The sequence below is a fragment of the Bos indicus genome, chromosome 19 (assembly GCF_029378745.1).
Source record: "Bos indicus isolate NIAB-ARS_2022 breed Sahiwal x Tharparkar chromosome 19, NIAB-ARS_B.indTharparkar_mat_pri_1.0, whole genome shotgun sequence".
Taxonomy (NCBI): Eukaryota; Metazoa; Chordata; class Mammalia; order Artiodactyla; family Bovidae; genus Bos; species Bos indicus.
In genome coordinates this window covers 53,168,541-53,188,399 of record NC_091778.1, presented here as the reverse complement: position 1 = coordinate 53,188,399, position 19,859 = coordinate 53,168,541, and the positions used below count along the sequence as shown (strand labels likewise).

Here is a 19,859-nt window from a genome sequence, read left to right as displayed (position 1 = left end):
TTAAGGAACAGAAGCAAAACCTGAGAAAATCATTTTTATGCCCAGTATTGGTTTTCTGCTTCTGGTGCTTCGGTAGGCCCTCCCCCACAAAGCTGCTGCTGCCCCTCCTCTTCCTTCCCCCTCCTCTTCCTTTCCTCCTCCCTAGCTCCGCCTCCCCACGTCCATCTTTCTATGCCCTCCTCCTCTCCCCTCCTTCCCTTTCTCTTTACCTCCTTCCCTCCCTGACCATCTCCCCTTTCTCTCTCCCAGCTGATCTCCTAAGAAGCACTTAGCAGTATTCAGAATCCTTGACCTTGGCAGTTTTTAGGAAGTGTCGGTTAATGAAGAGATGAGGAAGAGAAAAGAGCCCAGGTCTCTAAAGGAATCATGCTGTTCAAAGCTGGCTTGATTCGAGGATGGAGCATTTATAATAATGTGGGTTGTTAACCGTAAAGTGCCTGAGATAAATTTATAGTGTTCATTTCCTTCAGAAGGACCTGGAATTTTTCTCACAAGGAGAAATGTGCTTTTATAAATTTTATGTTCAGAATATTGATACAGCTTTAATCAGCATTACTCCTCACAAGGAACAGAAAGTTTTGTTTTGCTTTGTTTTCTGCGTACATGGAGACCTCCTTCTATCCAGTATTTTTCCACATTTCTCCCTTTTTTCTTCCCTCTTTTTCTCTGTCAGTTAAGATATTTGAAAGCAAGTCTCTTAAACACTTCTGCCATTGTTGACCGTGGGCCTGGAATTCCAGCCTGTCATCCTAATTAGTGGTTTGCTGGCTGTTCCACATCAAAGACTTGCAGGTTTCCCAGGGAGAACCCAGCAAGGCAGGGAAGCTAATTGAAGACACTGTCTAATTATTAGGGTGCCTCCTAACTACTGTCCTTATTTCATCTTAAGAAAATTTTCCTTTAAAAGTGATATAAATCATTAAAAACTCGAGGAAAATCTTCATAGGAAGCATGGAAGAAGTCTTGCTTGTCTGTTAAGCCTCAAAACCATTCACCATCTTTCTTTCCAGTCTTTATTTCTTAAAATTCTACATGTGTTGTAGTGTTGTCACCACGTGATTCTTGGGACCTGGGGCGTGCGGAGCAGGGAGGGCTTGCTGGTTATTTGCAGTGATTCTCTCCAGAGAAAACTATGTTTTCTGTCTCCTTCACCATGGAATACTAGGAACATTGCCTTTGTTATTACCTAAAGAAGAAGTACCTTTCTCCAAATTTGGCTCATAAAAATAGACCATTTTTAAATTGTTCTTTCCTTCTCCCTGGTCTGAACTCAAGAAGACTCTTATTCCCTTTCTGTTTAGCCCAGTGGAAGACATCAGAGATGACATGGAGATTGGAAGAGGCCCCAAGTACTGGGGTCTTCAGGAGAATTTAGAAGCATTAGGGTCATTGTTGTTTGAGTGAGGCCACCACAAATCCAGTCACTGTGCTTGTCAAAGAGTGGGGGAGGCAGAATCATGAAAACCGTTCCTACTTGGTTCAGCACAACAAAATTCCACTTTGCTGGCTGCTGTGGGTGTGAAAATAAAATGCTTCCCACCAGTGTTGGGCTCCAAGTCTTATAGGGAGAATAGGCATTGATTCATTGATTGGTTCATGCATTCATCAACAATGTTTATCAGGATTATACTAAGCTCAAGAGTCTGAGCAGAACCAAGTGTGGTCCCTGCCATTGTGGAGCACAGAGTCTAGTGGGTGAGAAAGATGACGTCACAGGATGTACTATGGATGGATCACAGCAAACCAGGAGAAGTGACTGGAAGCAAGGAATACGTCATGTGGGATTCCTCTTGTGTTCCTGATCAAGTGCTTGACAGGCCAGAGCACTCCTCCCATACCCCAGTGAAGGCTTTAGAGCCTGCCAGCAGCTCCCCTTCTTTGTATGTTCAAGAGAATGGGAGGGATGGAAGATGTCCTTTGTGGTGCTTTCTGTGTAGTTAGAGCATAGCTCATAGGGCCTGGATTTTCACAGTAACCTGGGAAGGTAAGAAGCATCATCTCCATTTACTTTTCCCAGGATTCCAGCCCTGAGAGCACATTCTGCTCAGCTCCTCCCCAGGCGCCTGTCATCTTTCCATTACATCTCATTGACTCGCCTTTGTGTGCAGGGGGTGAAGTCGCTCCGAGTTAGAAGAGTTGTTAGTCTTTCAGAGGGAAGAAGAGAAGAAGCTCAGGGAAACTCCACAGAATTGGCCATGTCCAAGCCAGGGGCAAAGGGGACCTGACCTGGCCCAGTGGTTGAGGTGAGGGCAGGGCCGCCCTCGGGAAGAGAGGGTCCCAAGCTGTGGCTTGGTTGTGCGCCTGAAGAAGCTCTGATGCTTCCAGAGGTGTCCAGTCATCTCCCCACTGAAAACCCCTCTGCCGTGTCATTTTTTCTACTCATGCCATTTTCAAAGTTTATTTCTCTGAGGTATTTGACAGTGTGTACAGAGTTCATAGTTGAAATTGAATGGTGATTTATTTTCCCATTTTAGAGATATTCTGTAGAGAGCTGTGTGTGGCTCATTCATCTTAATGGTGAACCTGTCTTCCTGGTAGTCATGTCCTTCACTCGCCCTCAACTTTGTTTAGCTGTGTTTCTGGGGTCCAGCATAGTAAGTGGATGACAAATTAGAGAAAAACATTAATATTCTTTCAGGTTTCATGGGGCAGAGATGGGACTCCTTGACTAATTGGAGTTTGGACATAAGGTCATAGAGGTGATTTGAAAGATTTTGGTGAAATGAGTAGTGTGGTTGTGATTGTGATAATGCATGATAAACCAGTTTATTGTAGCATTTTATTCATTTGATTCCCAGCAGAGATGCAATATTGTGATACAAGTTAACTTTTTTGGTGAGATCGTTTGATGGGAAAATCCTCAAGCATCTGTCATTTTGCTGAAAACCTTCAAATGGGAAGACTGGTCTTCAATTGTTGGAACCTGAGAATCAACGGTGATTCAATGCCGATGTGTAACTTGGGAAGAAGAAACACTGATTTTCAAGTGGATCATTTAGCCTGGGGCCATTGGTTGTGCAGACTGCAAATGCTGTGGTGGAAGGCAGTTTATCTTGTCTCCTGAGGGGCAGGGGCAGTTCATCTTTCACCTTCCAGTAGGCTAAGGTTGCACTAATAATTTCCAAGGTTTTTTCCCAACTCCATATGTTTCTACCGATAATAATAATGGGACCTCCCACCAGGCTTCCCTGGTGGCTCAGATGGTAAATAATCTGCCTGCAATACAGGAGACCTGGGTTCGATCCTTGGGTCAGGAAGATCTCCTGGAGAACAGAATGGCTACCCATTCCAGTATTCTTGCCTGGAGACTTCCATGGACAGTGGAGCCTGACAGGCTATAGAATTAGACATGACTGAGTCACTGACTTGCAACCTTTTAAAGTACAGAGTGATGTTTTCATCTTTCTTAGGAGCTGTGAGGACCAGTCTTTAAGTCTTGAACTCTGGGAGGGGGGCTCTCTGAGAAGAGGTGACTGTGCTCAGTGGGCTCAGTGCCTGGACACTGATCAGGGGTCCTGTGCCTCTCTTCTCACCTCAGGAGTGCTCCCTCAGGACAGAGCCTGCAGGGGGCGCCCTTCCATGCTGCCACAGGGAGGGCTGGCTCATAGAGCGCCAGGGACTTGGTGGCAGAAGGGTGACCCTCCGGAGTTCACCTGCCTGAGCAGGCCTCTGCCACAAGCCCCACGCTCTTACAAATGAACAGCGCTGTGCCTGCTGTTTGCATGGTAATGGTGCCTTGTTTGTATTTTAAAGGTTTGTGATAAATTTCATAGTCCTGCTCCTCATTCATTTTGAAAGAGAGAAAATGAAAATTTTGATGCTCCCTCTCACATTTTGTATTTCTTTTCTGTCTGGCTTCCTGGCAACCTTTACTCCTCCCTGTTTATTTCTCAGAACCTTCTGTTTCAGTGTTCTGTGCGGCAGAGCAGCCGCCTGGGGCTCGTGGGCAGAGGAGGTCCTGTTGTGGAGCCATGTGAGGACAGCCACTCCACTTCCTGCTGGCCAGAGTGTAGAACATGTTGAATTTGTTCAAAACAACCATTTTAAATGTCAGATTTCATTCCCAGCCAGTGTTTTGTAAGGACAAGTTGAACATCACAAAGGGAAGCAGCTTAGTAGTCTCGGGGGTGTCAAGGGCAGCTCACTCCACCCTGGACCCTCCAGGCCAGAGCCGCCACACACTTCCCTGCTGGCTGGGCCTGTGTGTTGGCCTCGCTCACACGGGTGGGATCTGTACCCAGCTCCCTGTCCCTGGGAGCTCAGTGTGACCTTCTGCCCTCTGTCCCTCCAAGGGTTCTGCAGGCCATGGGACTCCTAGTCATGCAGCCCTCCTGCACAGACGCTGGTTTCAGCACCCGCCCCCTGTCCTGGCCAGTGCCCCAACACCATCCCCGGTCAATAGTCTTTTATTCTTACAGTGCCTCTGTGATATTTCCTCCCTAAACCCAGGTTGGCCCAAACCACTCAATGGCAGGTAACTCAGCGCTCTGTCTTCACACTGGTGCTTTCCTCCTCTGGGGCCCATCACTCCTTTTCCTTTCTTCTCCATCCCCTCTCCTCTGTCCCCTCCTTGCTGCTGCTGCTAAGTCGCTTCAGTCGTGTCCGACTCTGTGCGACCCCATGGTCGGCAGCCCACCAGGCTCCTCAGTCCCTGGGATTCTCTAGGCAAGAATACTGGAGTGGGTTGCCATTTCCTTCTCCAATGAGTGAAAGTGAAAAGTGAAAGTGAAGTCACTCAGTCATATCTGACTCCTTGCGACCCCACGGACTGCAGCCTAGCAGGCTCCTCCGTCCATGGGATTTTCCAGGCAAGAGTACTGGAGTGGGTTGCCACTGCCTTCTCCGTCCCCTCCTTGAGCTGATACTAATTCAGAGAATTGATCCATTTTTCTCCCCAGTCGTCACAGCTGTGGTTTCTGGGTACCTCTCAGGCCTGACCTGTTGTCTCTCCTGGGTTGTCTGTCTGTGACAGTCCACAGCATCACTTCACTTCACTGTCTCCAGATTTATTGTGTCTGAATAGATTTGTGCCACCTGGGAAGTCTTCATCTTGACCTTTAACCTGGATTATCTGGCCATCTCCCACCCCCAACTCCCTTTCCTTCCCGTTTCCGGTCACTCTTAAACGTAACGCTTCTGTGTAGCCGTGAGGGTCTCTTCCATCAGGGGTGCAGATCCTCCACAGAGTGGAGCTCCCGCCACCCCAGCAGGCTCTGTGCTCCCACCGCCTGGCTCTGGTGCGGGACACGAGTGTCACTCTGCTGGGCCATCTCCTGAGTTTCTCTCTCCTCTTCTTTCTTCATTTTTCAGAGTCCACAGTATGAGGTGCTTTCTCTAGTATCACCCTGTGTGAGCTTGATTCCTTTGCTTTAGCGCTCCCATCACCCGCATCTTGCCTTGACTGCCCAGCCTCGCTCCCTTCTCCACAGGAGCCCCAGGCCATGGCAAGGGCCTTCATCCCTCCCCTGGTTCCTGATAATCACACTTATGGTGAGTGTGTATGTTCCTGCTGAGGCTTTGTGGGTAAATCAGAGCCCTCACTTGCTATAATTGTTGGTTTCTTTTCTCTTTTCCTGAGAATGATGTATCTACTTGGCCTGTATGTCAGGTGCTGAGTGAAATACTACAATGACCAGTTGATGTTTATAATGATTTCCAATAGATTAGGATTCCTTTAGAAAGGACACTTAAAAATGGGGTGGAGAAGGGGGCTTGCTAAAGTTATAAAGGGATATTTTCAAAGGTTCTTAAAAGAATGGGAAGAGAAACAGCTTTGCATGAGGTCGCAGGTGATACCCTCTAAACAGTACAGGGCAGATTGTAATGTACACACTACTTTGTGCACGTGGTGAGCGTGGAGCTTGTGAAGGACGCAGTTGTCATCACTAACACTTAACTGTAGGCTCAATTTCACAGTAACTGTTGTAGCCTTACATTCCACTGGCTACGTTCCAACAAATACTTCCATTGTACATTGAATCCATTGCTCCTTTTAAAAATATAATGGGTAATAGATGGACTTCGGGGAACAAAAGGACTGACATCACAAAATAGATTTTTGAGCAGGTACTTACTTGACTAATAAATCTTCTTAGACTCAGAGACAAAAGCAGGGGAGCAGTGGCCTGCATACTCCCTTCATGATTGTCACCTTAACATCTCTGTGCAGTAGGATTTAGTTTGGTTAAGAATTACAGGGAAAAAAAATAATAGAAATGTAAATAAATTGAAATTTCCTCACATGAAGATTATCCAGAAGTAGCCATTCAGGGCTCTTCAGATCAGATCAGATCAGTCGCTCAGTTGTGTCCGACTCTTCAGGGCTCTTAGGGGCTCTATAATATCAGGGCCCTTGGCACCTAGCAAGGATTTTTACCCTTTCAGTCACCTCATTGTCTAAGATGACTGCTGGAGCGCCAGCCATTACATACACATTTCACCTTACAGGAAGGAATAAGTAGGAGGGAAGGCCCCTCTCTCTTTACCTTTCTGGATGTTTCTTAAAATTTACACTTAGCACTCTCACTGGGAGACTGAGAAAATTGTCTGTGCCCACATAAAAATTGGGGGTTCTGTTTTTCAGGGAAAGTGTGGAACAGATACTGGAGAAAATCTGCACTTTCTGGCTTAAGCACCATCCTGGCTGATGTTGATTAGCTAAAGTCTTGCCCTCATGCCAAGAAGAGAATGGTTTTGCATTGGAGTATTTGTTAATCCTTCTGAATTGGTTCTAAGCTTGACGTATCTCAGGTTGTGATCGAAGATGCATCGAGAATATGAGGATGATTTGTACCGGTGATGACAGTGCCTGGAGAGCCTGGAGGAAGGGCACCTCGGTGATCAGTTGTTCCTTAAAATAGGAGCCTGGCCTCAAGGCCGTAAAAGGAGAGGAGCCAAGCTGTGAGAAACTGGGGAGGTGTGGGATGATTCACAGAGGTTTCTGGTACAACATGGAAACTGGTGCCATGTTTGAGAAAACTGACCTTACTGCTGCTCAGGGAACCTTTTCTTTTTACATGTCTCTAATTTAGATTGATCAAAATTATTTATCACCTGTAGACATTTTCTATTGCAAATTTGGAGAAATTACATTCAGTCTTGGCGTCATCTATTTATTAGCATTTCTGAGAAGAATTCTTACAAAAGAGATTCAGTTCAGTTCAGTTCAGTCTCTCAGTTGTGTCCAGTTCTTTGCTAAGAGGCTAATAGAATATTCCTAGATGAAATGCATAAATACTAGGCTTTCTTAGATAAATGGTCAGGAGTGGTACTTGAAATGGTCCCCTGGAATAATAGGCTTTTTTGCTTCCCCCAGGGAATCAGAAACTTTTTTTTTTTCCTGTGAGGAGTAATGCCTTTGTCTGCCATTCTCCTGTAGCGCTTCCCTGCTCTTGGTTGTGATAAGATGGTACAGGTTCATATTGTACATTTCTTGTCCCATTTTTCCAGTACTTGGTTTCCTTAGGTTAGAAATTTGTATTTCAATGCCAGAGTCTCAGAGCTGGGGATATTCACTGATATTGCATTGGCCATTTTTTCTAGGCCTTTTCAGAGAGGATACAGCCAGGATTGTATTACTATTTTTATATACAGTTAGTGTTTGCTTATATTTATTCCAGAAATTTGCCAATTCCTTTGCATCTCAAATTTCCCACCATAATCATTTTCCTCCTGTCTGAAGCTCATCCTTTAGAATTTCCTTGTCTGTATTTTCTCTTTTGGGATGAACTTTCTTAGTTTCCACCACCATGATGTATTTTTATGTACTCTTGTTTAGAAAGTACTGGGTTGTCTGACACTTCATTTTCTTGCAGTACATTGAAGTTGTGAGTCCACATTTTTGCTTTCTAGTTTTGCTCTCTGGAAGTCAGCTGTCAGTCTAACCACTTCTCCTGTAGAGTGGTCTGTATCTTTTCACTGTCTACTTTGAGAGCTTCTCTTTGTCTAGGGCTCTGGAGATCCTTTATTATGTATTTAGTGTAAATTTCTTTCTAGTCATGCTGCTTATGACTTATTGGGCTTCTACATTTTAGGTACTGGCATCTTTCATAATATCTGATAATTTCACAGCCATTACCTATTCAAATATTGCTTTTGCCCCATTCCCTCTTCCATATGAATCTTATTAAAACTATGTTGGACCTTCTCACTCTTGTAAAACTTTTCCTATTTTGTGTGTGTGTATTTTCCTTTTATAAAAAACTTTCCTTGACATATAGTTGATTCACATTGTTGTGTTAGTTTCAGATATATAGCAGAGTGATTCAGTTGTACATATATATGCATGTTCTTTTTCACATTCTTTTCCATTATGGTTTATTGCAGGATAGTGAATATAGGTCCTATTCAGTAGGGCCTTGTTATTTATCTTTTTTTTCTTGTTATTGTTGTTAAGAATGTTGAATTTTTTTTACAAAAACTTTTATTGAGGTATAGTTGATTTACAATGTAGTGTTCGTTTCAGATGTACAGCAAAGTGAATCTGTTGTGCATATACATATATCCATTCTCTTGTAGATTCTACTTATTTTACACATAGTGGTTTGTATCTGCTAATCCCAAACTCCTAATTTGTCCCTCCCTCACTCCCTTTCCACTTGGGTAACCATAAGTTTATTTTCTATGTCTGTGGGTCTGTTTCTATAAATAAGTTTCTTTTGTATTGTATTTTAGATTTCACATGTAAGTGATATCATATAATATTTGTGTTTATCTGATTAGTTCATTTAGTATGATTATCTCTAGTTGCATCCGTGTTGCCACAAATGGCATTTCATTCTTACTTATGTCTGAGTAATGTTCCATTGTGTATAGATACCACATCTTCTTAATCTATTCATCTGTTCATGGACATTTAGGTTGCTTCCGTCTCTTGGCTATTGTAAATAGTGCTGCTCTGAACATAGGGGTGCATGTATTTTTTTGAATTTTGACTTTTCTTGAGATGTATGCCCAAGAATGAGACTGCTGGATCATATGGCAAATATTGACAACTTTGAAAAGTTCAGGCTGGCTGTTCTTTGGACTGCCTCTCAATCTGATCTGTCTCAGAACTCTTTCAGGATTAGATTCAGGTTACATTTGGGGAACAAAGACATTATGAAGTTGAGCTGCATTGAAAATGTGCTTTTCCTCCCTCTCCACTTACTCCCAAGGTTAGAGACAGATTATTTTCTGTGCTGCTGCTTGATGGGGTGGTTTTACTGTGGGTAAACTTTACTCTGAATCTGTAGTCCTCTACAGGCACACCACCTTTCTGGAGGGCCATCTCTTAGACTCCCCAGCCAGCCTGGGCCTTGATTGTCTCCTGTCCTCAGGCCACTTGTGACTGTAAATGCCCACGCTTCAGCACTGGGCTTGGCACTTGCCATTCAGGTGAGATCTGGCTTCTTCCTCTGTTTGCCTGGCTGGATTCCCCACTTCAGTGTATGGTTAGAGTATATTTCAATTTCACACCAGCTCATCTGTTTTTTTAGAAGGTGTCTGAGAACGTGTCCCCTTGCCTGTCCATCTGCTTCACCACTCCAAGGCTTCCCCATCATTTTTTGATAGGAGGGTAGCTTAGGAACCCAGGTTTACCCACCACGTTGCTGGACATTTTCTTGTCTGGGGTCTTTGTGTTGCTGCAAATGTGACTCCTTACATGTTCCTTCCAGGGATGTAATAGTTCTAGGTCTTAATCTTAAAGTTGAGCTGTATGATGCAATATTTTCAAGAACATGAGTTGCACTAAATCACGAGTCTGAATGACACAACCTGACAGTTTCTGAAAGAAATAAAAAGGTAACTGAGTGCCTCGTATCAAAGATAGCCATTTTCAGTGATAAAGCACTGTATGCAGCAGGTGGATAGGATTCAGTTCACCTAAGAATTGAAGGTAGTTCTGGCAGTTTATAAGTTAGCAAGCTCTGTGTTAAGAAAGGGAAAGAAGTACATAGGGTCTATGCAGACGCATAATTGTCAAAGAAAGTTCCAGTAGATAAGTGGTTAAGCGCTGATGAGTAGTGAATGCAGTTTGATTAAACACAAACATTTCTGAGGGAAGTGAGTGACTGTGGAGATGGTGTCACCTCCAGCTTTGTTTTAAACCATGGGAAACAGTATCAAGAGAAAGAGCAAATGGCCAGCATGTCAAAAAACCCTCAGCTCTTCTTGTTCCATGAGGACAAGCACCAGGCATCTGGATGCCCAGAGAGCAACACCCCTAGTCATTTTTAAGTTGAAGTCTGAAGAGGGCAGGTTGAGTAGCCAAGGTTGTCCCCATGCCTTGACCACTTTAGGTGCTGCCTGCTGGGATGTCCATTCACCGATCCTGAACCAGTGAGTGTGTGGGGGCTTGGCAGGTAGCAGTGGGCAGTTTGAGTAGACTAGAGTTGGGAGCCAGAGAGTAGCTAGGTAAGTGCAGCTGAGTGCAGGGTAGCATGTGCAAAATGCTGGTGTCAGTAGTCCTTGGGCGCCTGCATGACTGCTGGAACCAGGGCCTTGCAAGGCCTCTGGCTTGGTCTTCTTGTTCTGTGAAGATTGGAGGCCCAGGAGGGCAGGAGGCTTACCACTAGGAGGTGCAGAACCAGGACCAGATAACCAGGTTTATAGGCTGCTGCTGCTACTGCTGCTAAGTCGCTTCAGTCGTGTCCGACTCTGTGCAACCCCAAAGACGGCAGCCTGGTGGCTCCCCCGTCCCTGGGACTCTCCAGGCAAGAACACTGGAGTGGGTTGCCATTTCCTTCTCCAACGCATGAAAGTGAAAAGTGAAAGTGAAGTCGCTCAGTCGCATCCAACTCTTCGTGACCCCATGGACTGCAGCCTACCAGGCTCCTCCGTCCATGGGATTTTCCAGGCAAGAGTACTGGAGTGGGTTGCCATTGCCTTCTCGGTTTATAGGCTGGTGATCTCTAAATAACAACACTTTGTATTACTTAATTACAGCCAACACTGTAGGAAGACTTTTGTTTCAATAATCAGCTAAAGGCAGGCCTTGAAAACCAAGAGCAGTAAAAAGACAATAGACAGGTTCCAGTGTCCAGAGACGGGGTCTGACGTCCATGGGCCTGGCGTAGTCAGAGGCTGCCCCTCGGTGACAGGGAAGACGATGTTTCGTATTCATCATTCTTTTGCTTGTTTATTGTGACAGGAGTTCATTGTGAGAAGCTTTTATTGTGATAAGAAAATAAGCATTTTCTTACTGTTAGCAGTAAATACACCTCTTTCTCTCTTAGCTGTCACCTTAATGTCTGCCTTTTACATTGTGCTCTTAGAGATACTTAGAAATTCTATGCTTTTCAAACTATCATCTTTTCTCTGTGTTTTTGAAGTACAATAAAGAAAGTGTAACCCTAAAACTGTGCAGTAATTCCTGAACTTGGCACTTATTCTCCACTCTGGGGACATTATAGGTTTCATTTCAGAGGGATTTTGGCCTACTTGAAGCATTTTAATAGCTTTTCATTGGCCCCAGTACAAAGTCTAAAACTCTTTAACTGGCCTGAAAAGTCACTTTGATCTGGTCTCTGCTCTCACTGCAGCCCCAGCCCTCGCGCCACACTGACTCCAGCTGACTCTCAGCGTCTAGAGCGCTTGACCTTCCCCCTGCCCTGTGCCTCCAAGTTTTCTCTTCCTCTGCCCACTGGACTCTATTCATGCTTCAAGTCTCATCTTTGATGTCATTTTGTTCAGGAGCCTTCCCTGAATCCTTAATCCTTAGCATCTTAAAAAATAATGACAAAACAAACCCTCAGAAAGATGCCCACTCCTTTGTTCTCCCAAAGGATGTTATTTTCACTCCGTAAGATATCTGTACTGTAAGATATACATTATTATTACTGTTGTTACCATCATCATCTTGATTTTGGTACTGCTATCAGTATTGCTCATTAGTCTCTAGGCTTCAGGAAACAGGAAATAGAGACTTCTCATAGCTGATGACAGTGGTTGTGTCTTACATTCCCGTCTCCAAATATTTCCTCCAAAACAATGTAGAAAAACAAAAAGAGGGAGACTGAGCACAGTATAAAAACTGTGCCCTCAGCATAAAGACATGATACGCCAAAACTTGAAAATAATGAGAAACTCAGATCTCAACATATAAGCTCAGTTATCCACCCCACCTTCCTGGCCCCCAGCAGGCTCTGCAAAGGGAGGCCAGGAACACCTGCTGGAAAATGAGAAGAAGGGGGCTCGGAGCAGGGACTGAGGGTGACTGGAAACCACTGCCCAGAAGTCTGAGTCCTGTATGAGTAGTCCAAGAGCACTGAACAAACTGGCCAGTACAGCAGACCATGGATTATAGGTTGTGGGCTTAAAGAGTCTGCAGGAGAAGAAGGCAGAAAGGGAGAGAGAAGCATCCTTTGGCATTTGGGTGATGAGGGGAAAAGAAGCAGAAGAGGGAACGTTGGGATCCTGTTTGTAAAAGAGAACCAAAAAATTGGGGCTCACATAACTTTTTCTCTCACCAGCAGAACATTCACAAAAGCAAGGGTCACTAAACTAAGGCCCCTGGGCTTGTTGCCTCTCTTGCTAATAAAGTTTTATTGGAACTTAACCACACCTACTTCTTTGTATATTGTGTGAGGCTGCTTTGGAGCCACAGCGGAGTTGTAGAAATAAAGAAGAAATGTGTGAAACTCTGAGGTCAACTTAACACACCCCTAAAAGCCATAGAAGATAACTTGAGCACCTTGGGAAGCCTCCTCCCCTTCTAGGTGGGCATGACTTAGATTTATCAAAGTTTCCATTCTCCCCAGTTCATTCATGAACTTCATGCAGTCCCAGTAAAAATACTAACACTTAAAAAAAAATGGAGTTACACAAGTTGATATTAAAGTATATATGGGAAAACAAACATGAAGTAGCTGGGAAAAAGACCAAAAAGTAAAACCCACCTGGGATGACTGGCCCTGCCAGGCGTGCTGCTGCTGCTAAGTTGCTTCAGTCGTGTCTGACTCTGTGCGATGCTATGGACGGCAGCCACCAGGCTCCCCCGTCCCTGGGATTCTGCAGGCAAGAACAGTGGAGTGGGTTGCCATTTCTTTCTCCAATGCATGAAAGTGAAAAGTGAAAGTGAAGTCGCTCCGTCGTCTCTGACTCCTAGCGACCCCATGGACTACAGCCTACCAGGCTCCTCCGTCCATGGGATTTTCCAGGCAAGAGTACTGGAGTAGGGTGCCATTGCCTTTTGCCAGGCGTGAGAATGTCCTAAAAAGCTCCTGTAATTAAAACAGCCTGCTGCTGGCTCACCCAGAGACAAATAGACCAGGGGTATAGAACTAAAATCATCGAAAGTGGACCCAAGTACAAGTGGAAATATATCATAAATATAACATCTTATCAGAGGCAGCCATTTAAATAAATGGTGCTGGGGCAACTAGGTACCTGTTTGGAAAAAAATAAAAGTAAATCCATTCCTCACACCATATACAAGAATAAGCTACAAATAGACCAGGGACATAAATGTAAAATGTGAAACTCTGCAAACCCTGGAAGGAAACATGGGTGAAAGTTCCTGTTATCTCAGTGTAGGGAAAGGCTTTCTAATTACAAACTGGGGGTGAGGGGATGGGGTAGGGGGGAGGGAAAAGCACACAAACCACACACAAAGGGCTTAGTGTCCATAATGTACAAACAATTGCTGATTATCCAGGAATCACAAATGTGATAGCAGGAAGAAGAGATGACCAGATAATCCACACACATAAGAGATATGAAGATTGGCCTTAAAAATATGAAAAAGCACTGAAGTTCATACTCAGAGAAATGCAAAATGAAATTTCACTGAGATGTCCCCATTCTTTACTTATCAGACTGGTGAAAATTAAAGAGGATGACAACACCTTCTATTGGCAAGGCAGTGGGGAGACAGCCCCCTCCTCATTGCTGGTGGGAGTGCAAACTGGTACCTCACTCTGGAGGGGAGTTCACGACTGAAAACAGTTCCACCTTGTGACCTAGCGATTCCACTTCTAGGGATTGGCACTGAAGATACACTGCCAAAATTCAGAAACCCATGCACAGTGCCATTCAGGGTAGCCGTGTTCATTATAGGCAGGCGTCACTGACAGATGCCAAAATTAGTCTTGGAAGGAATGTTGAGATATAGTTCAAAGATCATGAAGTCTTCCCCCAGAAGATACTTATTAATTACAAAGGGAGAAATAGCAACTTTTCAGTATAGAAATTTGGCAGACTTGATTTAATCAAGTGTTCAGAGTTTTCATCACTGATAACCAAACATTTTGGTCCACCTGATTGTGCTCCAAGGGGACACACATCTGAGAACCGAAAACTGAGGAAGAGGCTACTAAAGAATTGCCTGATGTTTTTAAAGACTGTGAAGTTCATGGATGGCCAGAGACTGGGGATTTGTCACAGATTAAATGAGACAGGGGACATTTGAGGACCACGTGTTATGTGGATCCTTCATTGACTCTCAGACAGGAAGGGAGCACGGTGACTTCACCGGCTGATAAAGTTCAAGTAAGGTCTGTAGATATGCTAATAGTATTGTACCAGCGTAAATTTTCCACTTTTATTAATTGCACTGTTATATAAGGTGCTTACCTTAGGGGATGCTGGGTGAAGGCTAAGTGGGAATTCTGTGCTAGTTTTTCAGTGTTTCTGAGTGTCTAAAATTATTTCAAAAGAAAAAAAAAACTAGAGAGCAGGAATAATATGTCTGCTTATAGTTGTGCTGTGTACGACACCTGACGTCTAGTAGACAGTCACTCATTCATGTTTTCTAACTCTAGATACGTACATGTTTTTCTAAAAAAAGCACAAACAGGGTGGAGCAAACCATGGGCTAGAACTATGGATTGAGTCATCATGGACTGAGCGTGTCATCTGTTCAGTGACTCCTCATCTGTACCGACTAGAGCCTTCCACAGAGATTTTCTGCTCGCCTGTGGCCCTGCAGGCCTCTGCTTACTCACCTCCCAGGCAGTGGTTTTTACTGCTCCATCTGGTGGGGCAATTTCTTTTTATTGCTTTTCCAGCAGTGACTGTCATCTCCCAGGCATTGCTCTCTCTCACTTCACAAGAAATGGCCTGTGCATTTCCTGATTATTCATAGTGTCCCCTAGTGATTATCCCTCTGTTCTTTTCTTTTCTCTGGATGCAAGTTTGATGTCTTGAGAACAATGCGAAGGAAACTGTAGGGGCACATTTCCTGGGTGAAGAATCACAGCTGACCTTGAGGTCTACCACCACGAGCCCCATGTCAGTAAGGAGAGGCAATGTAGTGGCTTTCTTTTCTTTCACCTGAGTTAAGTTTTTGGGGGATGGTAATTAATGATGCTACTGTAAGTTTTTGTTTACTTTTTCTTCAGATTAGGGCTCAGGAATAGTAGGATACCTTTATAGACCTACTTGAATGCATGTAAACTTAAGGATTTCCTGTATTTCTGTCTCTTTTGTGTCTCTCAGCCTAAATTTTGAGCGTCCACATGATTGGTTTTGCTTCGGAGAAAATAAGTCATTTAGTACTTAAATCCCGACGGCTTATGTGGAGTTGATGTACTCGTGCTCGTGCTTAGTCTCTCTGTTGTGTCTGACTCTTAGTGACCCCACGGACTGTAGCCCACCAAACTCCACCATCCCTGGGATTCTCCAGGCAGGAATACTGGCGTGGGTTGCCATGCCCTCCTCGAGGGGATCTTCCCAACCCAGGAATCAAACCCAGGTCTCCTGCATTGCAGGTAGATTCTATACCCTCTGAGCCACCAGGGAAGCCCAGGAATACCATAACGGGTAGCCTGTCTCTTCTCCAGGGGATCTTCCCGAACCAGGAATCAATCGGGGTCTCCTTCATTGCAGGCGGATTCTTTACCAGCTGAGCTACTTGGGAAACCCAAGGAGTTGATGTGCCTTCAGCATTAATATTTCTGCTTTGAAGCTCATTGTGATTGGAATCACTCAGTTTTGCATCGGGTGTACCCAGATCTCATCAGTTACCAACCTTACTTTTCTCCTATTTTGACTAACTAACCCCCCCCTTCCAGCATATTGGGTTAATAGTTGGTGAGGAAGAACTCTGGTGCCAGTCTGTCTCCATTGTTTTCCCAGAGCTCTGGCTACGGGGAAGGAGGTAAGATAGTCCCTGTCCCAGAGTTAAACATCTCCAGATGTTCTCAGTTAGAACCCTGGGAGCCTCATGGTCGTTTTGTGTCTCCTGTTTATCACATTGGAGCGTGGCTTTGTCTGCTGCAGGACTTAAAGAGGTGCATGCCCAACCCTTCACTTCCAGGTGTGTCTTTGCCTAAAACACCAGCTCTGTGTTTCAGACTTTGCATGAAATGTTTCTACTTCGGTGCTTGTCTCAAAACTAATCCTTCTTTCTTCCCTGGGGCTCTCGTACTGGAGAAATCGAAATGTTCTTTGGGGTAGGAACTTCTGTCTTGAGTTCTTGGCTTTGTCTTTCAGCCTGTATTTCTCAGTCTTCTTCCTTCCTTTCCTCTAAATGCCCATTCTTTCCCAAGGCTCAGTTGCAATTTCCTGCTCCCGAGGGCACACGGGATCCCTAACCTTTTCCCGGTGAGAAACAGTTTTGGTTCCTGTGAAATCCCATGGTCATTCCAGATGGAGCTCCCTTGATGAACGATGGGGAAGACCAAACATGGTAGCACTGTGACCCCGCGGGGTTCACGTGATGTCCCCTCTCCTGTGGGTTGGTATCCATCTTCCCAAGTTGGCTTTTGTGTAGATCCTAAGGTTGTGGCCCCCTGAGGAGTCGATGGGTGAATCCTCTGCCTTGCCCGGCACAGTTGTTACTGTATACAGGAAGATAGAACCTCTCTAAACTCAGTGAATGGGGTTAGAAGTGTGGTTTTCTCATGTCTAGCTGGCATTTGTTTTTTGCCACAAATTCTTGTTCAGATAGTGCAAAACAGGAAGAGGTGACGGAGGGAAGAGCCCGTTTCCAATGCCAATAGCCCTGCATTTGATGCATATGTGGGTGTGTCAGGACAGGCAGCCTGGCCCATGGATTGTAGATCTCGGAGGGTGGGTATTTATAGCAGCATCACGAGCCCTGTGGAAGGTTGGTTAATGCATCGGTAAACCGTGGTCTCTGAACACTAGCAGTGGAGTGTGTGTGAGCTCAGTCATGTCGAACTCTTTGTAGCCCTATGGACTGTAGCCTGTCAGACTCCTCTGTCCATGGAATTTTCCAGGCAAGTATACTGGATTGGGTCCTCCTCCAGGGGATCTTCCCAATCCAGGGATTGAATCTGCATCTCTTGGTGTCTCTGGCATCGGCAGGCAGATTCTTTACCTGGGAAGCAGGGTCTTTGTAGCAGCATCATGAGCTCTGTGGAATGTCAGTTAATGTGTCAGTAGAACATGGTCTCTAAATACTAGCAGTGGAGTAACTCCTTTTATTTTTTTATTCAGATCAATATCTTCTTAGGAAAAAAAAACACCTGTAAGTGTTGTCTCAAACTAAATTAAAAAGCAGAATAACTGTGCTTGTGGAAATGCCAGTGGTCTTACCTAGGTCTGAAGGTTTCAAGTTGCTCAGTGCAGATTGTGTTCAGTTTTTCACACTTCTGTCTGGACTGTATGTGTTTTATGTGGTTGTTCTACATCCCCAGACAGGTGACAGTTAGTCCAACACCATGGTTAAGTCTGTTTCAACAACATCCAATTAAAAACAGGCTGTCAGAGTGCAGCTGGCACAAATAGAAGGAAAGGCTGATACTATCCAGTGTTGAAAACCAATTTTATATGTATGAACATTTGTTGTTGTAAATACCAATACCATGGAAGTTTGCTATACCTTTATTAAGTTAAAATTTTATTTTACTCATTTTCATGAAATATTTTGTTGACTAGTCAGGTAATAAAGAAAATTTTTATTGTAGTTATGATCTTCTTTCCTGTTATATAAACAGTGAGGATGAGTGAATTTGTCTGTTACCATGTCAGTTTATTAAAATATTGGTCAGTAATGTGGGATCCTCCTATATAGCCAGGACTGACATTACCCATTTACAATGTGTGGTAGGCTGAACTGTGGCCCCCAAAGACTTACCCACATCCTGATCCTCAGAACCTGTGAATGTTACCTTAGATGGCAAAACAGTCAGTTACTTTAGGTGGCTAAAGATGTGATAAGGTCAGGATCTTGAGAGGAAGAGCTTATCCTGGAGTGACAGGTGACCCTAAATGCAGTCACGTGTATCCTGATAAGAGACGGGCTGGGGAGCTTTGAGGCAGACACAGAGGAGATGTTGTGAAGACGGAGGTAGAGATGGGCGCAGCGTGGCCACCAGCCCTGGAATGCCCGGGCACACTAGCCACCGTGGGGAGCCGGGAGAGGCAAAGGGACGACTCATCCCCAGAGCTCTGAGGAAGCATGATTCTGCCGGCGTGATGATTTTGGGTTTCTGGCCTCTACAGCTGTGAGAGAATGAATTTCTGCTGTTTTCAGCCACAGCCTCCTGGTAGTTTGTTACAGCAGCCACAGGAAACTAATACAAGAGCAGTATGAAGAGATCTTGGTGTTCACGTGTAGACACAATTAATATGACTCCCGTTGGCGAAAGCTTGGTTGTATCACCGCTCTTCACCACCATATTAATAAAATATGGTTCCTCTGTGACCTGCGGAAGAAAACCAAATTGGATACCTCTGTGTTCTTAGCGTGGACTAGAGTGCCTCTCTTTCAGCCTTGTCAGCCGGTCCCCTGGGTGTGTTGCCTGCCTGCAATCATGGAGGGCAGTAAGGACACCGAAGGTCCTTCTGGACAATATACCTCTGGCAGGCCAGCGACCTTTGCCACAGGTGTCAGCACAGACGTGGAGCAGTGACCTAGAGGGATGTGACTTTACCATGTGTTTCTGGATTAGGGCTCATGTGGGAAGTCAGTAAACGTCCAGAATAAACGTACCGTGTTTAATCTTCCGTATCTGCCCCTCCTCTTGTGTTTCCTCTCTGCACTGTTACTGTCCTCCCAGCTGCCCAGGCCTGGAAACCTGGAGTCATGCCTGCCTTCAGTCATTTAGTCCATCATCAAGCCCTGGATTCTGCCTCCTCGGTCTCTCTCCTCTCCGTTGAGTCCCCACAGCCTCTCACTGCCTCTTGGCCGTCATCGCTGTCTGTCCAGGGCGCGGATGGAGCGCTCTCCTCCCCTCAGTCAGTCTGTCCCAGTGCACACGTGGCTCCCATCGCACCTGCCACGGCAGGGGACTGGACACCCTGCTAGGAAATGGATGTTTTCTGTGGAAAGGAAATGGATATTGTATTTTTCATATCATTATTCATGTATAAAACAAAAATTTATTGCACACCTGCTGTGTCCCAGGCACTTCCAGGGGCAGGGATATGGCACTGACAAAATCGTCACGTCCCCACAGAGCGCCCGTCTGTTGGAGCTCTGCTACAAAATGAAGAGCACTTTGAATTATCATGTGACTTGACTTCTTTATCATTCATGCCCCAAATCTATTACTGTGTGTATATATATATACACACACACACACACATATATATATTTCCTGGACCATTTGAAAGTCGTTTGTAAACATCATATCCCTGTACCCATTAATAGTTTAGTGTGCGGTTTTTAAGAACAAGGACTTCCCCCTTCGTAACCACAGTACATTTATCAAAATTAGGAAATGCAGCATTGATTCAATTCTATGGTCTAATTTGTTTCATAATCAAATTTTGCCACTTGTTCCAGGAACATCCTGAATCCCCGGCCCCATGTGGGCTCCACCCCTGGTTCACACTCACCCTTCCTCCATCCAGCACCCCTGCCTGCCCTCCCACCGCATCCCCCACACCCCAGCCCAGTCCATGTTCTTGACATTGCAGACCAGTGTGCCTCTAATTCTCATTTTACATCTTCCTCTCGTTTTCTTTTG

At 44.9% G+C, this 19,859-nt stretch overlaps 1 protein-coding gene across 3 annotated transcripts in view; it reads left to right on the top strand.

Annotated features, from left to right (window-relative positions):
* RPTOR (regulatory associated protein of MTOR complex 1) overlaps positions 1 to 19,859 on the top strand; it is a 323,106-nt gene that overhangs the window by 97,689 nt on the left and 205,558 nt on the right. The gene's annotated exons all lie outside the window — the stretch shown is intronic.